We start from the raw sequence: 9190 nt of genomic DNA, 5'->3' as shown, positions 1-9190 counted from the left end.
GCTAAATGTAGTCCCTGTTCCACTGGCACTGACAATACTATCCAAGGGAAATGTACATCACTCATTAAGTAGGAGAAGCGGTCACAGCCCCATTGATTGTTCTGCTGCATGGCGCATGCATTCATCCCGGGCATTCAAAGTCAGCTAAAATTTTGAAATCAAATAATGCAGGCCATGCTCCTGTTTATTAGGAATGGAGGATTTATTATGTTATCCAGATTCCAAATCTTTAATATGCCCTTTAGGATGTGATGTGGTTTGGAAAATTATAAGGATATGAATTATAGGGAAGTTGGGAACTGTTTTGATCATACTTTTTGTAGAAGTTAGTTCTTCTTCAATTAGTAGATAGTGGATCAGTAATGAAATCTCTTATGTATATAGCTCACATTAGCAGAAAATTACTTGTTGCCTTACTCCCACTAGAAAACTAGTGAACAAATATTTAAAAAGTACTGGTTTGAAGGGAGTCCAAGGTTCCCGCATTTCTCAGGTTCTGACTTTTTGTGCCCAGCAAGGTGTGGTTGACAATCACAGAGCCATCTTAACTTATAGTCCTCACCTGCAGAAATAAATGCCAAGGCCCGGGGTCCTTAGTCCCCTCGTTTTCCACTCAGCATCCTGGTCTTAGCTGCTACCTCTCAGGTCAGTGTTTTATCTTGACTGTACTCTGATTTTTGGAGCATTCCAAGAGTCAAAGAGAATTATCATCTGCCAACTTAATATGTCTTTAAAGACTTACTGTTAGCCTATATACTTTCCCTAAGCAGATGCTTTTCATGGCCAAGTCATCACAGGGCACTGTGGGGAAAAGGTGAATAACATCAAATGCTATCCCATAGTGATACTTAAATTTATTCTCTAAAATAATAAAACATAGCTTTGCGTGTTTTCATCTGTCCACAAGGGTGTGTTTCTGCGTTAATATCCCTTTCAGATAGTGAACAGAAGTCTCCTAGGGCAATCTCTTGACCAGATGTGTCCAAGTTCTAGAGGGAAATGAGATACTTCTTTGTTCTTAAATAAACATTTCTTGCTAAAAATTTCCAAGCAGAATGGAGAGGTAGGATTGGGCCTGGGGTATATTTTATAGAGTCTGGGAGGCCCTACCTAGCTCTAGAGGCTTCATTCAAAGGGGCAGTGAAAACAGCACAGAAACCAAAGAATGATGCCATAGACATTCAGGGTGGGAGAGGTCATGCTGCTTTGCTGCAGAAATAGCCAAGAGGGAAGCTTCATCAAGCAAATGACACTTGAGCCATTTCTGTATATTGATCAGGATTTTGACTGTTGGAGATGAGCAGGTAGAGGAAGAGAGATGCAGAGCCTGTTGGGGAATGGTGAACAGCCAAGTGTAGCTAAAACACAGGGTCAGAGTGAGGGGGTGGTTGGAGATAAGGCTAAAATTGTTGGTTTTAGCCACATTGTGCTATGCCGTAGATCTGAGGAACTGGAAATTAATTTGTTAGTTAATGAGAGTCATTAAAGGCTTTTGTGCAGAGAAGTGATAGACTTAGAGTTCCACGTTGAGATTAATTCTTAAAGAGTGTATAAGATATATTGATAGAGTAAGAAAGAAGGAAGAAAGAGATTAGCTAAAAGATTATTACAGTTGTTCGTTTCATGTCAGAAATAATGGAAGGAGGCAAAAAGAATGCAATTACAGAGGAAAAGATGAATTTAGGGGCTGTCGCCGAAAATGAAATGTTTGGTTGTTTTCAATTGACTGTATGAGATGAGGTGGGGAATAAGAGTAAATCTAAGCAATTAAAACCTGGATAATTGGGGGTCGAAGGTCATAGTGTCATGTATTTATGCAGTACCACTTTCCGTCTGGTGACTTTCTTCCCTGTCCTCCTCTACACATTAATTGGAAAGATTTTTCTTTCTTTTGCATTCTCATATATTTTGTTCATCATTCTATTTTAGCATTTATAATCCTTTTCATCCTTTGCATTGTATTTTATTTAGTGGTAATTTTAATTGTAAATCTCCACGAGGACAGCTTCCAGATTTCCAGCAAAAGTACCTTTCATATAGTAGATCTGCTAACCGCGTTTACTTTTATCAAGGGAAGATTATTTTAAGACATTTGAAAAGTTGAGGAGAGAGTTCAGTTCAATACTGTGTGTACTGAGTATCAGTTAGTGTGTTAGGTGTAGGTGCAGAGATGACCATAATGTGGCCACTCCCTCAATGAGCAGTGGGAGCCACGGACACTTAAGGAAGTGATTACGATATGTCGGAAAGGTGTTGTAATAGAGACTACTATGAGGTGCTGTGGGAACAGAGAAGGGGGACACAATTCTGCCTGGACCAGATTAGGGGAGACTTTTTGGAGGGGTCAGCCACACTACACTGAATGTGGACTAGTGTCAGAGAGGCTTTGTGGTGGAAAAGCGGTGAAGGATACGTGATATTTTTGTTGTTCTTTGGGAGAAGGATTCAGAGTACAGGAAGAAACTGAAAGTCAGAGGGGAGGGGAGGCGAGGTCACTAAGTATGATATTCTGAAATTGGCTTGTTATAGATGTTATTTCCCTGGATACATTTTTAAAGAGCCTTTGTATATTTAATTAGATGTACGAATGACCATTATTCTTCCTCTTTGACCCCAAATGAGGAATTTAATAATGGGTTTGTGGAAATTCCATATATGGATGGATTATGTGTCCTCGAATTTGGGGGCACAATTTCTTGGTCAACCTATGATATTCTTGAGTAAGACTGGAGAAGGGTACAGGAAGTATGTGGTTCATCCTCTCAGCCTTTAGAAAAATGAAGTAATTATTAGCTTTAGAAATGATCGAGGCATCATTCTATTGACAGATAACATGAGTCAAAAGGAAAACTAATCTCTAATCAGGATGGTTTCCCTCTGAAGCAAATAGAGATGATGCAACAAAATAGAACAGAAATATAACAGATGTGCTTTGATTCACCTCAAAACTTTGTCTGACAAGGTAGATCTTTTGAAAAAACTTTACCTCTTTTGGATTCTGTGTTGGGAAGAAAAATAATTCTTATCTAATTTCTGGGAGAGAAGAGAGGAAGATGTATTGGATCATAAAATATTGGTTGATTTGTAATTATTTACTGAAAAGACTCAATCTCAGAAATGATTTTTCCATTTGTCATTTGGCACCTAGAACTTACCCAACACAGAAAGTTGCCTGATTCTGGGCTTAAAGTATATTTAATAATTATCAATCAAAACTTCACATATCCTAAAAGCAATAATAAAATAGATTATTTTGAAAATCTTTCCATTGACTTGGCAGTGAAATAAAATGACCGATTTATGAAAATTTCATTAAATTTTATAAAATTGATAATTTAAAAATTTACCTTACAAATGAAATAACATTTAAAAAAATATTTTAACAACTCTTTTCAAGTTTCCAAATCTAGTAGTTTTTATTTTTTTTTCATTGAAAAGATTTAAATTTCTTCTATTGTCTCAGCATATCTATGAAGCTTTTCCTGCCTCATTCATTTTTTAAATGATCTCTCCCCTTTAAATATATTTTCCCCTTTTTTTCTGTTAAATATAACACTCATAAAGAAAAGTACATTAAACATATATGTACAATTTAAAAAACAATTATCTACCCAATACTGAGATCATCACCACCAGAGTTAAGAAATAGCACATTGCCTGTACTCCAGAAGCCCTCCAGGTGACCCTCTCCAGTCCCGACCCCACATTCCACCCTGGAGGTGACCAGTCGTCTGACTTAGTGATAACCGCGTACTTGCTTTGCATTATGCTTTTACTATGTTTGCATCTGCAAATGACATCATTTCACTTTTCCTATTTTTAGACATTATACTCATGAAATTATACTATATATGTTCTTTGTGTTACAACTTTTTTGCTCTATATTATATTTTTGTGTCATTCATATTATTGCAGGCAGATACAGTTTATTTTCATTGCTGTATGGTAATCCATTGTATGATTTCACCATAACTTAAGCATTCTTCTATTGCTAGTGATTTGGGTTGTGTCCAGTTTGGGGTATTATACAAAATAATGCTATGAACATCGTTGTGTCCTGGTATACATGCGCATGAATTTCTCTAAAACAATGGTTCTTGAAGTGTGGCCTTTGTATCCGAAGCATCAGTATTACCTGGGAATTCATTAGAAAAGTAAATTCTAAGGTCACATCCCAGACCTACATAGGCAAAAACTCTGGAGATAGGGCCTGGCAATCTGGGATTTAACTAGCCCTCTAGATGATTCTGACACACATTAAAGATTGAGAACCATACAGAGTATCTCTCCAGACCTGGAAATGGGTCATAGATTATGTATACCTTCAACTTTACTAGATAAAGTCAAATTGTTCTATCAAGTGGTTGTACCGATTTAGCATTATATTTTGTTAAGTTCATGATTTAATTGCTTGAAAATCTGTTATAAAATGCAAATTTTTTAATTTCAAGCAATTCTCATAATTTTCTTATACAAATTCAGATGCATTACTTATTTATGAGTGCTAATGCATTCTTATTTTGTTGACGGTGAATAAGCGTATATTGCATAGTTATTACTTTTTACCAAGGACAAAGATTAATTTCTTTAATCACCTTTACTCGCCATTTTATTTTAAATTATTAATTAATTTGTGCAGAAGTGATACATGCAAAGGGCGGACATGCCGCAGGTTGAAAAATGCATATACACAATGAAAGCAAGTCCGTCTTCAGTTCTATCTTCCAGTCCTATATTTCCCCTCCTAAGCCAACCACTGTGATCAGTTTCCCAGGAAGGAATTAAAAATAGTTTCTCTGTTCTTATTGTATGTGCCATTTAGGTTTATGAGTCCCTCTTCTGTCCTCCTGTGGCTTATCTTCATTATGGCATTTGTAACATGGAATGGTTAATTGTTTAGATTTCTGTCTCTCACTATAAGCTGCAATTTCTTTGGATGTGGAGGTTGAGTTTGTTTACACTCAGGTCTTTAGCACAGGCAGTGCCTGGTACAGCAAAGGCAATCAATAAAAGTATGACCTCTAAATGAATTAAACCAGTAATTTTTTCCTTAGCTTCATTGCTTTCTCTGGCTTTCTTGGCTGATTTCTATTTCCCAGCATGTCTCCATTTGGGTGAGGTTTGTAGAATGGAACCTCATGGTGAATGTGGCTCTGTGCACGTTGCTAAGTAGCTAATGAGCTTTGTTGGCCTTTAAAGCTGGAGGCAGGAACATGGGCATCTTCTCCATCTCTGCCCTCTTCTGAGAGGCTGAAAAGGACAGCGCTGCTTTCCTGCTTTGAAAAGGCTTATAAATGCTCTAGTTTATAGAATCCATCCATTATCATTGATTACAGAGCAGTAGGACACCCATTCGATTAGGGGCATGATTACTTAGGATTTGTACTCCCAGAAAAGCCAATGTTTAACTTAAATGAGGTTTCTTTTTAAGCGAACCAGCTGAGAATTCTGGGGTTCTGTCTGTCTGTGTTGGTCTCATCGTAACTGGAATTCCACTGTCTGGCTTGAATAACACAGCATTTTACTGCTTTCATTGAGTTTAGGAAAAGAATATTAGTTCTGTCATCTCTGGCAACCCTTGAATGTTTAGAAATTGTCTTTTAAAGTCTGTGTTTGTCAAAATAGCAGGTCAGAATTACAACTAGCAGATTGTTTGATCTATTTCCAGTGCGGACAAACTCTCTCTTTTTTTTTATCTCTTGTTCTTTTTATTTTTATTATTGTGAACTTGAGGGTAGTTATCTTGATTTGAAAGTTTGAGGAAAAGTTCTTGAAGTTTGTGTTGCATTGATACAGTCAGTAAACAGTTTGGGTCTTTAGATTTGTCCTGCATGTGTGTGTGTGTGAGAGAGAGGAGGTTGCCTGGAATGATGATCCTATTTCTCATGTGTATCATCATAAACATGAATGGAAACTTTTCCTTTGAAAAGGAGTGATCCCTGGCATGGCTGGATATGATAAAATACTGTTCTTAAAGTTAGGTGTTGTTGAGATTGATAACATGACCTTTTTTCAACTTTAGTTTTTGAAGTGTTGAAGGAAGAGAGGTACCTGGTGTGGTACAAAGAACACTGGTTACCAAGGGCCAGGAAAAATGAGTCCCATTTTCAACTCTTGCGGAAGCGAGCTGTCATTAAACAGAATCCGAGAGAGCTATGTGTGCTGTTCTGGAAAGCCCTCCAAATTATATTGTGACCGATACAAGCAGGGTGCAATATATTATTTATAAGAAAAAATCATTTATATATTTTAAAAAGGGTATCCCTTGATCTTTGATGCCTAACTTTGATGTTAGGTGCCTAATTTTCCATAAGGACCAGGCAAGGATGGTTTCTTCTGGGTCGTGGTAGTGAGACTTGAGGCAAAGGTGGGAAGACAGGGAAGAAGGCTTGCTTTTTTAAATTTAAATTTTTCTTTGTCTTTGTTTTTGTTTTTCCATGAGCTAATATCACTTTTATGAAAAAGAAAAGGAACATTAAATAAATGTACAGAACTACAGGTGTGTGACACTTTTTATATGGCACTTGATGGTTTGAACTTCAGTTTCTTTGTCTGAAACAGTCAGTCATATTTACTTTAATAATTATTGTCTAGATTTTTCCTTTTTTTTTTTTTTTGGTGCTGCATCATAAATGGCATGAATGAAAACCTTAAACCTTCTCTTTTCCATCTGTGACATGGCCAGATAGTGATAACATGGTTTTTCATGTTACGTCTGTTGAAATTGATATTATTACCTTTTTGTGCTTCAGTTTATGAAGCTACTAGGGAAGAGATGTTGCTTTTTGCTCAGGATCAAATAGAGAAATTATTTTAGTAAACATTTTTAGGAAAAATACTTTATCTTAATTTTCTGGAGTCTATAGAAGCCAGCTTCCTTAAAGAATACAGTCTAGTGAAGAAGCAAAGACATTCGCACATGTGGACCTTAAAAAGTACTCCTCTTTATTTGATCTCTTTCCCTAGTGCTAAGCATGTACAAATTATTATTTCATGGCCTTAAATTCTAAGCACTCATTTTCCTCATGTATTCAATGGAGATAATAATGGCTGCTCGCTTAACCGTGTTGTTTTTCCAAGGAGATCACCAAAGAAATAGTAAAGCTTTTAACATTGCCACACAGAGGGAAGGAAATAGTGTTTTTAAAGAAAGAAATGAAGCATTGTTAGTAGGTGGGTGTTAGATTGTATATCTTTGAAGGCTGGAATGATGTTAAATGGTAAATAAACTGGTTCATATTTTGGTGAATGTTCTTATCTATCTAAAGTTCTAGGGAAACAATACAAATCATAGCTAAGCAGCATAGTAATTAGCATTTCTTGTCCTGCAAGTATTTGGAGAGAAAAAGAGGGTGGAACAGTGTTATGGACTTTCTGTTTGTGACCTCTGCAGGTCATATGTTGAGATCCTAATCTCCAATGTGATGGCATGTGCAGATGGGGATTTTGGAGGTAAGCAGAGTTAGGTGAAATAAATGTGGGGCCCTCATAATGGGATCAGTGTCTCCCCACCAAGTGAAGATAGTGAGAAGGTGGCCATCTGCAAATTGAGAGGAGAATTTTCACCAGGAACCAAATTGGCTGGCACCTTGACCTTGGACTTTCCAATGTCCAGATATGTGAGAAATAAATTTTTGTTGTTTAAGCCACCCCAGTATAAGGAATTTCGTCGACAGCCTAAGCTGACCAGTACAAATGCACAGGGAAAACATTAATTTAAAATTAAAGTGCCAGCAAAGTATTTTGCATGTATTATTTCATTTAATTGTCATGTTTAATGTGGCATATGTTATTTACTGTACTTATTCTCCTTTTCTTAAAAGGAAACTGAGGCAAGGAAAGAGATTGAGTAATTAGCTAAAAAGTGGCAGAGCCAGGATTTCAGCTGAACACTGTTTGATTTAAAAATCCATTTCTTTCCAATATTTCATACTCCTGGGGACAGTGGAAATGATTGTTTCCCGTAAGGTCTGGATGCTTCACTTCTATTGTATTTTTGATCTTCATGTTGAGGTGAGATCTCCATGCCGTTAAAAAATGCAGTGCTCTCAAGACTGTTGTCACTGAATTTATATTTTTTAAACCAAAAGCATTGTCTTTGGAATCTTGGACTAGGGTTTTAAATCAACATCAGATTTGTTTTGAGGGGTAAAGTGAAAGGAAGGGATCTAATTTTATTTTTCTTACTGGTTATCTGAGTCCATCAGTACTTATTTACTAATTCTTCTTTTTCCCTATTTGAAATATCATCTTTGCCTTGTGACTTATTCTTATATATATTTGACAGATGATATTTTGCTCCTCCGATCTCTCATATATTTGAATGCCAATACCTCTCCTTAAATTTATGACCATAATAAATTTTAATACTTAATACATAATTATCCCCTAATTGTTATGATTTTTAAAAATCAATCAATTAATTAATTTTTGTTATGGTTTTAAAAGTCTTTTATTCTTATGTGCTTACTCTTTAAAATTGTTTTTAGATAAAAAAATAACATACATTTTCCTAAAATTCCATACATTTATAGATCCATTTATGTATAATCAGCATCTTTAAGATATTATCATTTTATCTAGGAAAATAACATTTATTCTATATTTCTTTTATTATCCCACATGAAGTATGTATTTCTTAATTAATGTAAAGTATTTTTTAGCTTCTGTTTTGTCATATTTTTTATTTGATTATTGTAAGTAGGAAAATACTGATTTTTAAATGTTTATTTTGTAACTAACTATATAATTAAGTTCTTTAAAATTTTATAGCCTTTTTTATAGATTTTCTAGATAGCCAATTAAATCACTATCAATAATTGTAACTATATCTTATTTTATTTAATACTTGAGACTCATTTATTGAAAAATATCGATATTAATAATCATCTTCATCTTGCTATTGGGAAAGTGGATTTTCAGTTATATATGATATTGTTTATAGATTTAATATTAATATTATTTAAGAACTTTTTTTACTTATAAAAGTAATTCATGATAACATTTAGTAGTATAATTTTTATGGTGAAAATCCCTCATAATCCCCATCCCCACCTATTGATAATCTGATATCTTTTTACAAACTTTGTGTACAGTTCAAGGAGTTTTTAGTACATTTAGTACATTTTCCCAGGTGCATAATTATTACTAAAATTCAGTTTTAGGACATTTCTATCACCCTTAAAAATTC

The sequence above is a fragment of the Rousettus aegyptiacus genome, unplaced genomic scaffold, assembly GCF_014176215.1.
Source record: "Rousettus aegyptiacus isolate mRouAeg1 unplaced genomic scaffold, mRouAeg1.p scaffold_m13_p_7, whole genome shotgun sequence".
Classification (NCBI taxonomy): domain Eukaryota; kingdom Metazoa; phylum Chordata; class Mammalia; order Chiroptera; family Pteropodidae; genus Rousettus; species Rousettus aegyptiacus.
Note: the sequence above shows the minus strand (reverse complement) of the source record.